The following is a 15,932-nucleotide window of genomic DNA, read 5'->3' as shown; positions in this document are numbered from 1 at the left end:
GTGGTTGAGAATCTGCCTGCCAATGCAGGGGACAGGGGTTCGAGCCCTGGTCTGAGAGGATCCCACATGCCGCGGAGCAATTGGGCCCATGAGCCACAACTACTGAGCCTGCGCGTCTGAAGCCTGTGCTCCGCAACAAGAGAGGCCGCAACAGTGAGAGGCCCGCGCACCGCGATGAAGAGTGGCCCCCGCTCGCCGCAACTAGAGAAAGCCCTTGCACAGAAACGAAGACCCAACACAGCCAAAAATAAATAAATAAATTTATTTAAAAAAAAAACAAAAAAGAATCATAGCAGGCTTAAACAGCATCTTTCTAAACAGCTTAGAAATCTTGCACACACAATATGCTCAGAAAGCGTGAGCTGCACCAAACACTCTTGGTAGTTACTTAAGACCAAGGAAATGAGCAATATGTTATCACCAAAAGCAACAACAGTTTATTCAAATTATTTTTAATTATTTAGAAATAAACATTCATTTTTCATTCATGTAAAGGGAAAACCCTGTACATGTCTAGCCATAGGTTAGACAGAAATAGCTGACTCCTACCACCTCTACCTACTGACCATGGGGCTCCAGACTGAAGACTTTGACCCCAGGCGCTGTCTGCCTGGCACCCCAAATCCTGTCATTATTGTGGGCAACTTCAACACACCTGGCAGCCAGATGGAACCTTAGCCTTTCAATTCTCTGACCTCATTAATCGTAAAGATTTTCACTCCATTCACCACTCCCAAGGCCATTCTCTAGGTCTCATCACTTCTTTATGCCTGGAAATCTTAAATTTGAACTAATTTTATCACAAACTCCTGTTTTGTTTAAGAAACACACATACATAGTCTAAAAAACAAAAAAATCAAGTCATTCTGAAAGGCTTAAAATGAAACACAGAAACCTCAGCTCTGTTACCTCTTCAACAGTAACTTCCCATCCCAGTGAAAACTACTGTCAACTGTTGTGAATTTCACAATGATATGCCTTGATGTGGCTCTTTTCTTCCATCACTGTGTTGGACACTTCGTATGCATTTTCAATCTGGAGATTCATTTAATCAGTTCTGGGATATTTTAATCCCATTTTATTCTATTATTCCTTGGATAACTCCTTTCCTTCCAGTTTGCTTTCTAAGATTCATGCTTATTCAATGTTAGACTTCCTAGACTGAACCTTTTTTTTCCCTTCTTAGTTTCCATCACTTTTATTTTTCTGTTTTACATTCTAGGAGATATTTTTATTTTCCAAACCTTTGATAGATTTATTTTTGTCCTGGCTGTTGTATTTTTCCTCAACATTTTATTTTTGAAAAAACTTCAAAACTACATAAGAAGTTTAAAAAAATAGTACCATGTTTAAAACAAGGTTTTAAAAAATAGTACGACGAATATCTCTCTGTATACCCTTTACCTAAATTTACCAATGATTAACATTATACCACATGTGCCCTCTCATTTTATGTATACTTTTTTTCTTCTGCTAAACCATTTGAAATGTGACATTTCACCCCCATCTATTTTAGAATGCTTTTATATACGAACAGGGACATTCATCTTACATAACCACAATACTATTATCACACTCTTGTGATACAGCACCAAAACTGGACAACTGGTCACTTTTTAAAGATTTGTTGCAATGTGGCATCTGAAATCACATCAATGAGCCTTTCTTACTGTGTTACATTAAAATCCATTGGTTTATTCAATGGGGAAAATATAGTCTTTTCAACCAATGGTGTTGGGACAACTGGCTATCTACCTAAAAAGAATGAAGTTGGACCCTTACATTACACCATATACAAAAATTAGATCAAAATGCATTAAGGACCTAAATATAAGAGTGAAAACTACAAAATTCTTAGAAGAAAACATAGGGGAAAAGCTTCATAACACTGGATTTGGCAATAAATTTTTGGACATGACACCAAAAGCACAGGAAACAAAAGTGAAAATAGATAAATTGGATTATATCAAAATTTAAAACTTCTGTGCATCAAAGGACACAATCAACAGAGTGAAAAGGTAACCTATGTAATGGGAGAAAATATTAGCAAATCATATATCTGATAAGGGGTTAAAATCCAGAATATGCTAAAAAAAACTCCTATAAAAACTCCTATAACTCAACAACAAAAACCAAACAACCTGATGAAAAAATGGGCAAGAGACTTGAATAGACATTTCTCCAAAGAAGATATACAAATGGCCAATAAACACATGAAAAGATGCCCAACGTCATTAATCATTAGGGAAATGCGAGCCAAAACAACAATGAGCTACCACCTCACACCCATTAGAATTTTTATTATCAAAAAAACAGAAAATATGTTTTGACAAGGATGTAGATAAACTGGCACCTTTGTGCACTGTTGGCGGGAATGTAAAATGGTGCAGCCGTTATGGTTGGCAGTATGTATGTATATATATTGAGTCCTCAAAAAATTAAAAATAGAACTATGTGAAAAGAAATCCACTGATCTAAATAATACTTTGAATAGATCTTTTAGCTATGTATATACATATACATATATACAATATATATAACATGAGTTATGTATGTAACATCATGCTTTGGTCATTTGGGAAATATTAGTTCACTGAGCAATGTAGCTCTTCCAAATGTTGACACATTTCATTACATATATCAAAATTCACATTTATTAATATCATCCCTAAGCATCAGAAGTATTAGGAACTTTCAAGACTTGGTAGCAGACACAAGTTTTCTCATATCCTAATTTTTGCTTGGAAGCTTGAATTTTAACATAGGCAACAAAAGCTCTCCACGGCTTTCCTTTAGAATATAGGTGCCAAATACCCAAATCTGAATAACCATGTATATATATGTCATTCTTTTAAGTGAAAGTGCCGTTCCCTTAAAGTGGCTAGGCCAGCATACAAATCCACACTGCACCAGTGCTTTTCCTAGAGACGACTATCATCCCACAGTAGGTGACAGGTTCTTTATCTGTACTTCCCATTCCCTCATGCATAATACGAAGATGATACCTGTGCATAATACGTGTATATTCATTATTTTAATAAAGTAATGTTCACTGCTTCAACAAGGGAAATTGCATTTTTTAAAAAAAACTGTAGGTGCTTTGTGGCCATGAATAAAATGACTAGTTTGGAGCCAGTGCCTTAATTCATGCTAAGGTGCCAGCAGTTCTACCCACCACTGCTTCTGCCCTGTAAGTGCAAATGTCAACATGGAGACAAAAGCAAATGCAACAGTTTGCTAACCACCTCCTCTCTCTCTACCCCTTCCAGTCAAATGGAAATACTTCTGATTCTTGGAGCAGGTTTTGCTGTGCTTACCTCAACTGTCATTTCCCCCCTCCCCCCAGTTTATTTTTCAGGTCTGAAGGCGTGTCCTCTAGAACAGGTCAGGTTGCCCTGCTTGGCACTCGCACAGCGCCTGTCCGCTATGGTCAGGGAGTTTAGGAAGGAGCTGCTGAGAACCCCCTCCCCACTGGTGCCTGCCTGCCTCCATCCTGGCAGGCACTCAACAGTGATTCTTTCTTTGCCCATCAGACTGACTCTTTCTTTAAATTAATTAATTAATTAATTTATTCTTTTTTTTTTTTTTTTTTTTTTGGCTGTGTTGGGTCTTCGCTGCTGCACGTGGGCTTTCTCTCTAGTTGCAGTGAGCAGGGGCTACTCTTTGTTGCGGTGCATGGGCTTCTCATTGCGGTGGCTTCTCTTTGTTGCGGAGCACAGGCTCTAGGTGCACAAGCTTCAGTAGTTGTGGCTCGCAGGCTCTAGAACGCAGGCTCAGTAGTTGTGGCGCATGGGTTTAGGTGCTCCGCGGCATGTGGGATCCTCCTGGGCCAGGGCTCGAACCTGTGTCCCCTGCATCGGCAGGCGGATTCTTAACCACTGCGCCACCAGGGAAGTCCCCAGGCTGGCTCTTAAACCTAAATCAAAGCTCTCTCTATAAAGCTGGCTGATACAACATGATAACACAGACAGCACTCTGAACGCAGGCACTAAGGCCAGGCTTGACATGCAAGAGGAGTCTGGCTTTATCGCCTCTAAGTCTGAAAAAGATGAGAGTTTTAGGTCTGCTGTGTGAGTCCCAGTCCTGTACTCCTGACAACCCCAATGTGCCTGTCATCTAGGTAAGGGTCCAGACTCCTTCCAAAGAGAGCATGACGGCCATCTCCCCAGGACAGCAAAGGCAACAGGGTCCACTCCTGGGCGGGCCACTGCCCTGTACTAGCAGACCCTGCCAACGTAGGCACCCTCCACTCTGGCCAGATAAGAAAGGCCTCAGCTCTCCTGACAGCTGCCCCCCACTTCAGCCATCAGCTGGTGCTGAGGGCCCACAGGAGCGATGCCACGCTAGCCCTTACCAAGCCTCTTTTGCTACCAGTCCTCCCCATCCCTTTCCTCCCACTGGGTCTAGGTGACAATAAAGCTTCATCATGCTTTATCCACACTGTGTGAGACTATGTTTCTACGGAAATACAGTCTGGTGAAAGAAAATGAACCTGCTAGAAAATCAGTCCCTGTTCCTAATGCAACTCAGCCATATCATGTTTTAGTGGGACTTCTGATTTTCTTGCAAGGACCTCCTACTAAACTATAAATTCCTGGAGGTTATCAAGCCTAATATCCCCAGAGCTTACCTGGAATATAGCAGATGCTCAAAAAATATCTGCAGAGGCAATTTCATGAGACAGTGTGTGTAAAGTTCTTAGCACTGTGACTGTGACACAGTCAGGAGCCAACCGTGGACGCTGTTCTGATTGTGATATGGTGACAATGAAAACAATATGAGGGTTTACACATATTATTCAGTAATTTTTTGCTCTACTGGCCTCGGTGGCAATGTGCAAAGAATATTATTTATTAGGATCTCGTCATCTTAGCATGTGTCTAAGTGCCATGAGGAACGAGGCACTTCTGGAATCTTAAAACCCCATGTTCCCTCTGCTCTTGGGTGGTAATTCTCGTTATTAATTTCCGCCGTCATCCCAGGATTTCGCTGCAGACTCACAATCCAATAGCCATGTAATCACTGAAAACCAAGGGCCCTTATTTGATAACTGGTCAAGCACATCTTGATTAGGCACAGGCAACCTGCTTTTGGGCATGGCCTGCCATTCTCACAGAGCACGCAGCAAACACCTCTGAGGATAGCGCCGACAACTTCAATAACAGGAGCAGCAGTGATCTTGGAATTTCAGAAAACACTTGACAGAGTTCCACGTCAAAGGTTAACAGCCAGTCTCTGAGAGCCATACGAGAGTCTGTTTCGTAAATAAGTTCATTTGCATCTTTTTTTTTTAAGATTCCACATATAAGTGATGTCATATGATATCTGTCTTTGTCTGACCTACTTCACTTAGTATGATAATCTCTAGGTCCATCCATGTTGCTGCAAATGGCATTATTTCATTCTTTTTTATGGCTGAGTAATGTTCCACTGTATGTATATACCACATCCTCTTTATTCATTCCGAAATGATGGACATTTAGGTTACTTCCTAATGTCCAACATCGTTAATTATGAGAGAAGTGCAAATCAAAACTACAATGAAGTAACACCTCACTCCAGTCAGAATGGCCATCGTCAGAAAGTCTACAAATAACAAATGCTGGAGAGGGTGTGGAGAAAAGGGAATCCTCTTGCACTGTTGGTGGGAATGTAAATTGGTGCAGCCACTATGGAGAACAGTATGGAGGTTCCTTAAAAACGAAAAACAGAGCTACTGCATGATCCAGCTATCCCAGTCCTGGGCATATATCTGGAGAAAACTGTAATTTGAAAAGATACATGCACTGCAACGTCCATAGCAGCACTATTTACAATAGCCAAGACATGGAAGCAACCTGGAATAGCCTTGTATTTCAACTGCATTTAATTAACTGCTCCCTTTCCTCTCCCAACTCCTTCCTAACCCTGAGATTCAGCACCAGGGGTTTCCCAGGGCACCAATGTCCCCCAACAGCCACCAGAGGTCCCTGCTGTACTCGATAGCGGCATCTACCTTATCTTTGGCTCTGCATGAACAGTATTTGAAGGTACAAAATTTTATTTACTTTCCAAACCACTGAATGGCTTTACTTTTTAAATATTCATTTTACTCTTCCACTGAGTCATTACCTTTATCTCTGCTTCCAAGCTTTCCTCCTCCCTCCTGCTTTAATGGACGAGGATGTTACGCTTGCTCAGGCCCCTCCTGCCTCCTCTAGGAGCTTGTCCAATCAATTACCCACCTTTCCGGGGCTTCCCTGGTGGTGCAGTGGTTAAGAATTCACCTGCCAATGCAGGGGAGACGGGTTTGAGCCCTGGTCCAGGAAGATACCACGCACTGTGGAGCAGCTAAGCCTGTGCGCCACAACTACCGAGCCTGCGCTCTAGACCCCGTGAGCCACAACTACTGAGGCCACGTGCTGCATCTACTGAAGCCCACGTGCCTAGAGCCCGTGCTCCACCACAAGAGAAGCCGCCGCAATGAGAAGCCCGCGCATCGTAACGAAGAGTAGCCCCCGCTCACCACAACTAGAGAAAGGCCGCACGCAGCAACGAAGGCCCAACACAGTCAAAAATAAATAAAATCAATTAAAAAAAATTACCTACCTTTCCCCATATTTTCAATCTCCCCTTCCCCACAGGCTCATGACTCTTAGCACTTAAGCATGTTCAAGACTCTTCCATATTAAAAAATATGAATAAACCCTTCCTTGACTCCATTCCCCCACCAATACCACACTCTCGTCTCCTGTTCAGTCAAATTGCATGAGTTTGCTATGCTCGCTCCTCACCACCTGAGGGTCCATCTGATCTAGTCTACACCACACCACCCCCAGCTCTCCAACATCCATCAGGTCCCCCGCGACCCTCACACACGTGCACCTCATGGGGCTTTATCAGTCCGCTCTGCTTGACCTCTTCGCAGCCTCAGAGCCTGCTGCCCACTCCCTCCCTGGTCTTGGAGCCCCCTCCAAGTTCTCTTCCCACCCTCTGGATCCTTCTTCATAGGCTCCTCCCTTTCCAATAGGCCCTCCGGATACAACCAGTCTTCTTTTCAGTCTCAAAGTTCTCCCCAGGGGCATGTGTTCTCTCTAAAACCATCTTTCTCTCAACTCCCTCATCATGCCCCAACCTCACCTCTGAGCCCCAGACCCATTCATTTTAGAGCTTTCGGAAAACCAGAACTTGTCAGTCTCACAAATGCCTCAAATTTAGCATATCCAAAACAGAAATCATCTCTTCCTACCCTCCTGGCCCTTCTCCAGGATTTGCACCATCCCTCCATATCCGCAAGTCTTCTTCTGCTCAGAAGTCATCCCAGCCTTTTTGCTGTCTTCACCTGCCACATCCAACCAATCGAAGGATTGATTAATCTACTACATGTATATCACTCTAATCTGTCCACTTCTCTCTATTCCCATTGTCACTGACTCAGTCTAAAACATCACATCCTCTTACCTGGGCTGCTACAACAGCTCCCAGGTGACCTCCAGGTATTCACTAACCTTCGAAATCTTTGATCATTTCTGCAATGCCAACAAGATCACTAGTGTGACTGTTCTAAAATGGGACTTTGATCCCACTGGTTCCCTTTGAAAGCCCTCTAATGCCTGCCCGATACTGGGGTTGACAAGTCCTTTGGGGAGCTCGGCCTTGCTTACAGCTCAGGTCTCTGTACCCGTCCCCTCCCAAAGGCAGGAAGCCCTATCATCCTCTCCAGCCACAAGGCCTTTGCGCTGGCTTTTTCTTCTTCATTCTACACTTTCTCTCCATCCTTCTATCCAGCTCTCCATTTAACAGAGTTAATTCCTCATCTTTCTTCAGAAGACTCAGTTGAAAAGTCATTTTCTGTAGAAGCTGATTCTCTCTACCTTGAAGGGTAGGGTGGGCGCTCCTGTTGTATATATATGAGATGGGGGTTAAAGGGGGCATGATCCCTTTCAGAAACAACACCCATAATTACTCCTAGGATCTTGCACCAGCCTTCAAGTTCAGCGAGAATGAGGACTAGACCTTTCACAAGCAGCTGGCACAGTACAGGCTCCCTTAGCAGGCGCCCAGTAAGTTTTTGTTAAATAAATTATAAAGAAAGTGTCCTCATAAACGTCATGTTTTAACTGGTTTCACTGAATTCTGAATCATTTCTTTGTCCTTCATTGTCCAACTCTGACAAATAAACATTAGTGTTTCACAACAAATCAAATAATTCCCAGAAGTTTACAGACATGGAGGATATCGACATATATACATCGCACACACACACGATACATCAAATATACATACATATATCATATAAGTATATAGATATGTATTGTACATACACACATAAAAACATTAAAGATCAGCTATCTGAAACCCTCTCAGCATGCCCATTTTCCCTCAATTAGAAAAAAAAAAAGCTCTCATCGTTCCCTTGATCCTCAGCCTAATTCCAGAACCCCCTTTAGCCCCCAGCTCATTATCCAGAAAAGTCAGATTCTCTATTCACTGGAATGACCCACAACTCAAAAGAAAGCAAAATCAGAACTACTGAAATGCACATCAAAAATTGATACCAAAGGTTTCAATTTAACGACAGGACTCCCTCAGTTACAAACGGATGTACGAAATGAAGTTCAATCAACAATTTTAGCTTAATGAAAATTTTCACAACAAAAATTGGACTAAGTCCGATAATCATCAAGTCATCGTTAATCAACAAATGTCACTCATTATTTTACAGTTAAAAGTTGCAAAACTCTGAAATCAACACATGTCATTCATTTACTCCTTCATCAGCATTCTGCTGAGCATCTTCTGTGCACCAGGCCCTACTATTAGGATTACTCCCACATTATAGGAGGAGCAAAACACACACCACTCCCATCCTCAGGTTCTGTTATGTCCAGAAATCAGGTCTTCCACTAAATACTATATTCCAAATCTAAGAACACTGTTTACTGAAAGGCATATCACAATTCAATGTGCCACTAAGATACAAATTTTCAAAATGCTGCTACAACACAATACTAAGATGTGAAGTTCTGTAAAATCATATTCTAATTTCAGTTACTATAATGTGAAAAAATATTTCTTAGAATCAATAAAATCTCATCTTCTAATCTCAAACTCTAACTCTTCTACATTTTAAACAGCAAGTTGTGTTTTGATTTCCTTTGTAAATGTGTTTTGCCACAAAGTTGGAGAAAGTTTTAATCTCAGAATTGTCCTTAAGGGCAAGAGCCATATGACTCAACATAACAAATATGCTAGGCTGATTCTGCACTCCAACTTCATTCTTACATATTCTAAACTACAGAAAACTTTGGATATTCTTCATTTGGATTTAAAATTGCTAACATTTTTGCTACATCTGCTCATGTGCACCCATTCTCTCAGATAGATAGATAGATAGATAGTGTAGTATCTATATGTAGAGAGAGCTATAGATATAGTGTGTATGTTTTGAGCTATAGATACAGTGTGTATGTTTTGTGTGGACAGAAAAAGAGGTACATATACACAAATACACTTTTTCTTTGGCTGAACTACTTCAGAGTAAGTTGCAGACATTATGATACTTCACTCCTAGATATTTTAGCAGTTTCCCACATATTCATCATACCATTACCACACCCAAGCAATTAACCTTCATACAGTGATTATCTACTCCATCCCATATTCAAACTTCCCCAAGTATTTAAAAACTGCACTTGAATAGCATTTTTTTTAAAACAAATCCAGGATCCAAGGAATGATCATGCACTGCATTCGGTTTCATGCCTCTTTAATCTCCTTTAATAAAGAACCACTCCCCTGCCATTCATTTTTTAAAAGTTTTTGGTCTTCCACAATACACATTTTTGAAGAGTCCAAGTATTTTGTAAAATGCCCCCTGATCTGGACTTGTCTGGCTGTGTCTCAATGGTCAGATTTAGGTTAAAGATGTTGTCAAGAGCACGTCCCAGATGGTACGTTGTGTATTCCTCATTGCGTCACATCTGGAGACACATCCCCCAGAAGACAGGGCCCTGTCCTGACTCCATCGACTGCAGTGCAGCTCCAAACCACAGGAGTCCACGCCTTCCCCATGCCCAGATCCCAGCCTCACGTGAGAACAGACAGTCAGGTACCATCAGACATTTAGGGAAGTCTCCAGAGACAGCAAGCAGGCTGCTGGCAGAGAGTGAGCAGACCTGGAGAGTAACAAATTCTGAGTGAAGTGAATGAGTGGAGGTTCCAGGAGGCCTGTTTCCACTAAGAAAAACAGAGCTGACAGGTAACTGATGAGTCAGACGATCTAGGAGATTTGCACTTCTACAGGAGCGAGGCAGTAGGAAGCCATTCTACAAAAACCAAAAACTAAGCAAAAAAAAAAAAAAGTAATTATTAACTACAGGGTTATTTTTAGATTTCAGGTAAACTTTCCTAAAATAATTTTTTTGCTAAAGGGATGATCTTCTATTTACTTTCCCCTTCCATTTTTACAATCATCCTCCTTGTTATTCTTTATTTCATAAAGAGTATTTCTTTATGAAAATACCTCACATGGTCCCAGTTGGGTAATTTTAAGTTGGTTAAGAGTGTGGGTTTGGAGACCTGGCACTGTTCCCTACCAGCTGTGTGACCCTGGCAAGCTACCCCGTGTGTGTCTCTGTACCTCAGTTTCTTCATCTATGAAACAGGGGTAATAGAACGTCCCTCACTGGATTGTGAGAATGAGATGAGTTAACACGTCAAATGCGTAGAACAATACCTGGTACATAATGAACGTTCAATATGTTTTTGCAGTCATAGTGAATATTATTCGTATTGTAAGGCTAAGAAGCCTGTTTGAACTTTAAAACAACTCAGCAGTAAAAGTTCAGCTTTTACAGAAAAAGAATATGTACTGACTGACCGTGGGCTCATGAGATTATTGTCAGTAATTAGCCAGCTGAATTCTTGGTAAACATTCCTAACTGCATCTTAGTAAACCACAGTGCAGCTGAGCCACCCACTGAAAGAGCAGAGACGTGCAGCAGCTCAGAAGCATCACTTCACTTCACAGTACCCTGCAATTTACATGGATGAGAGCCTATGAGAACGGAATGGTTTCAGGTGGAGGCTGACAATACAATTCAACCAAATTATACAGGGAGAAGTATATTTTTCTTAAAAAAAAAAAATAACACCTGGGCTTCCCTGGTGGCGCAGTGGTTGAGAATCTGCCTGCTAATGCAGGGGACACGGGTTCGAGCCCTGGTCTGGGAGGATCCCACATGGCGCGGAGCAACCAGGCCCGTGAGCCACAACTACTGAGCCTGCGCATCTGGAGCCTGTGCTCCGCAACAAGAGAGGCCGCGATAGTGAGAGGCCCGCGTACCGCGATGAATAGTGGCCCCCGCTTGCCACAACTAGAGAAAGCCCTCGCACAGAAACGAAGATGCAACACAGCCAAAAATAAATAAATTAATTAATAAACTCCTACCTGCAACATCTTCTTAAAAAAAAAAAAAAAACTATACGGTAGGCCCTTAGTAATTGTTAGTTAAATGCATGTAAAATTTACTGTGCACAGTGGCCCTGTTATACGTTTTAAAATCCCTAACCCATTCCTGGATAACTGTCACCACTGGATACATTACTGTCCAAACCCCAGGATGAAAGGCTATCTTATATTAAGTAGAAGGCAGCTTGCAAGCCTACTTAAAGAGAAATGAAAAAAATCTGTCATGGGTTCCAGCTTATCTTTCTCTATATTATCTACATTTCTCCTAAGTAACATCTTCATGAAAAAACAGCCAGCAAATCCAGAATCATCCTTTGATGGAATAATGAAATGTGAGGAACTGCGGGAAACAGGACTTCTTTACAGTTTCACTTTACGGCTTCCTCACTGAGGCTCAGAGAGTGAATCACGTATTTGGAGTCCCAAGCAGGGAGCAAGTTCCACAGCTCTACATTCCCAGGCCAGTGCTCTGTCTTGGCTGTACATTTAAAGACTGAAGCTTAATGTTCTTTTATTTGGTGTTTATGCCTAGATTAGGTGTATTTTAATACTAAAGATGACCACATGTGCCTTTTTGACGTAAAAAAGAAGTCTTGTGAAATCCAAACATACTTGTGGGATCGTTTGACGACTTCATTTAGTGACGATCACTAATGGCCTCTAGACCAGGCAAAATCTGTGAGCCAAAGGATCAGAATGTTTGAAATGCAAATGCAAGAGAATTAGTAAAAATGCCAATAGTTCTTCTGCTAAATCCTGCTTTGATATTAAAAACTAGTCTAACACGAACTTGAATACAGAAACCTGAGTCAGGAACTCAGTTACTCTTTTTCTTTTTAAGAAACATCTTTGCTTGGACTGGAGGCTGCTCACTTACAATCATCAACATTCCAAAAATCTAATATCCAAGGTTTTAACACACAGGATTGTATTTTTGGTTGAATGGTAGTTATACTGATTATTTTGCCATCTTTTAATAAGATTTCTTTCCTTCTTAGGCATGATTGTACCCCAATTCAGAAACAACACAGAGTACGGTCATTATGAAAGCAGGCTTGGGCATCAGACAGACCAGGTGTGAGTCTGCACCCCACTTCTCACCAGCTGTGTGGTCGTGGGGAGGTTATTTAATCGCTCTGTGCCTCAGATTCCTCATCCTAAAAATGGAGATGATCAAGCCCTACCTCATAAGACCGTTGAGAGGGAAAATAAGGAGATATATGAAAAGCCCTCAGCACCATATCTGGCACACAGTCAGCAGCCTATCCTTGAGCTCTCACTATGATATGGCAGGGTGGTATGGGAAAAGCAAAGGAAAGTAGCTAGAAGTACATTCTGTTTTCCTCAAGTAACAAAAACAACAACAACAAATATTTGGAAAATGAATTACAAACTAGATTGCAAAGAGTATAAACATTTATTTTAAGGCCTTGAATTCTGGCTTTAAATCATTGTTCCCTGTTTTGTACAAATCCTTCGATTAATCACTTAAACTGCTGACTGCCAAGACACCTAGACTTGATACAGACCTGCTGTCTACAAGGTGAATACACCAAGTGTTGCCACACGTGTAGGGTGGATTCTACAGGGAAGGTAAACTGCAGGTACACTCCATCAAATCAGGTCAGGCAAGATCTATGGAGCACCACCTGTATACATGGCATGACCATACACAGAACCTGCAGTGGAGCAGAATGCAATCCTGGATCCCAGGAAACTGAGTGCAAATTATACATCAATACAGTTCGAAGAAATAGCTGAGAGACTGGTTTATCATGTATGTTCACATACTTTGGTTTACCAAAACAACTTTTTTCTGTCTATGTAACCAGTAGGGTTTGGGGTTAATCAGAATAAATATGTCAAAAATGTTGTAAACCATTGAATCTAATTGTTTATAACAGGGTTTTCACTCAAACCTGCAAGTTATAAACCTTGGTTCATTGCTAACCAAACCCCAAGAAATCAACAGGAAGAACCATGAAGCACTGGATAGATTTAATTAGAGTATTATTTTAAATATAATCTTCCATTTTTTAATTGAATTTTATTTATTTTTTTATACAGCAGGTTCTTATTATTCATTTTATACATATTGGTGTATATATGTCAATCCCAATCTCCCAATTCATCACATCACCACCACCACCCCTGCCACTTTCCCCCCTTGGTGTCCTTACGTTTGTTCTCTGCATCTCTGTCACTATTTCTGCCCTGCAAACCGGTTCATCTGTACCATTTTTCTAGGTTCCACATATATGTGTTAATATACGATATTTGTTTTTCTCTTTCTGACTTACTTCACTCTGTATGACAGTCTCTAGATCCATCCACATCTCTAGAAATGACCCAATTTCATTCTTTTTATGGCCGAGTAATATTCCATTGTATATATGTACCACTTCTTTTTTATTCATTCATCTGTCGATGGGCATTTAGGTTGCTTCCATGTCCTGGCTATTGTAAATAGTACTGCAATGAACATTGGGGTGCATGTGTCTTTTTGAATTATGCTTTTCTCTGTGTACATGCCCAGTAGTGGGATTGCTGGGGCATATGGTAGTTCTATTTTTAGTTTTCTAAGGAACCTCCATACTGTTCTCCATAGTGGCTGTATCAATTTACATTCCTACCAACAGTGCAAGAGGGTTCCCTTTTCTCCACACTCTCTCCAGCATTTGTTGTTTGTAGATTTTCTGATGATGCCCATGCTAACTGGTCTGAGGCGATACATCATTGTAGTTCTGATTTGCATTTCTCTAATAATTAGTGATGTTGAGCAGCTTTTCATGTGCTTCTTGGCCATCTGTATGTCTTCTTTGGAGAAATGTCTATTTAGGTCTTCTGCCCATCTTTGGATTGGGTTGTTTGTTTTTTTAATATTGAGCTGCATGAGCTGTTTATATAATATCGCTGATAATAAAGAACGGTTTTAAATTAAGTTTGGGAATCTGCCATCTTGGATGATCAGTTGGACACTGTCATTCTCCAAGTTCTTAGTTCTTTAACTGGCTTCCACCTCAGCAGTAACATGAGAAGAAATGACCCAGACTAAACACAGTATAAACACACAAATGGAACAGAATTAAATGGCTTCTATTAGAGCCCATGCAGGACTGAGACATTCAGTTTCCGAACATGAATATGTGGGGACATTTAGGACAATCACTAAAGATGATTCAGAAACATCATGTGATCATTCTCAGGTGACAGGCCTTGAGCAGCAAGATAGAAACTTCTGGCTCACACATGACAGTAATAAAATTGTTTCTGTTTTCAGAATTACTCTGTAAGAAAAGATATGAGCTAAAACTAATGAAATTTAAGAAAATAAGAGTAGAAAATATAAGTGAAGTAAGAATCTGACTGAAAATATGAGTAAAAGATACTTAAGCAAAAAAAAAAGAGGAAAAAAGAAACAAAAATATATGACATTAGGAAGAGAAAACAATATAATTACAGATATGAGTGATTAAAAGAAATATAAGTGTATATTATTGATAACTTTGTCAATAATTCCAGAGCAAAGGGATGATATTCAAAAGAAAATATAAAATTGTTAAAATTGATCAAAGAATAAGTAGAAAACAGGAGCCAAAAACTATATGCATGGGACTTCCCTGGTGGTGCAGTGATTGAGAGTCCGCCTGCCGATGCAGGGGACACGGGTTGTGCCCCGGTCTGGGAAGATCCCACATGCCGTGGAGCGGCTGGGCCCGTGAGCCATGGCCGCTGAGCTTGCGCATCCGGAGCCTGTGCTCCGCAACGGGAGAGGCCACAACAGTGAGAGGCCCACGTACCGAAAAAAAAAAAAAAAAAGAAAGAAACAGAAAACTATATGCATGGATATATAAAAATCAATAGCACTCCATTTTTCAAACAAACAATTTTAAAAATAGATATATTTATGATAGCAATTACAACCAAAAGTTACATAGGACCAAATTTTTAAAAAGAGAAAACCTCTATGGAAATAAACTTTATTGAAAATCATAGAAAGTAACCTAAACAAAGAGAAATCATGTTAATGGACAGGAATATTCAATATTGTACAATTTTTATCCCAAATTGATCTATAAATTACATGCAATTCCCATCAAAACTCTAACATGGGGCTTCCCTGATGGCGCAGTGGTTGAACGTCCGCCTGCCGATGCAGGGGACACGGGTTCGTGCCCCGGTCCGGGAAGAACCCACATGCCGCAGAGCGGCTTGGCCCGTGAGTCATGGCCGCTGAGCCTGCGCGTCCGGAGCCTGTGTTCCGCAACGGGAGAGGCCCCAACAGTGAGAGGCCCGCATACCGCAAGAAAAAAAAAAAAAAAAAAAAGAAAACTCTAACATGCCTTTTGACAGGACCTGGCAATTTGATCCTAGAATTCATTTGGAAGAGAAAAAAGCCAAGAACAGTCGAGGCACTCCTGAAGAACAAGGTGGGTGGGACTTATCTTACCAAACATTAAGATTTACCATAAGGTCCAGT

General features: G+C 41.0%; 1 protein-coding gene across 1 annotated transcript in view; it reads right to left on the bottom strand.

The window, feature by feature from the left end:
* Positions 1 to 15,932, bottom strand: part of PELI2 (pellino E3 ubiquitin protein ligase family member 2) — a gene marked incomplete at both ends in the record, with an annotated part of 201,106 nt that overhangs the window by 94,772 nt on the left and 90,402 nt on the right. The window lies entirely within an intron of this gene.

This window comes from Hyperoodon ampullatus (assembly GCF_949752795.1).
Source record: "Hyperoodon ampullatus genome assembly, chromosome: 3".
In the NCBI taxonomy this organism is placed as follows: domain Eukaryota; kingdom Metazoa; phylum Chordata; class Mammalia; order Artiodactyla; family Ziphiidae; genus Hyperoodon; species Hyperoodon ampullatus.
This window is presented reverse-complemented; position numbering and strand designations above follow the sequence as displayed.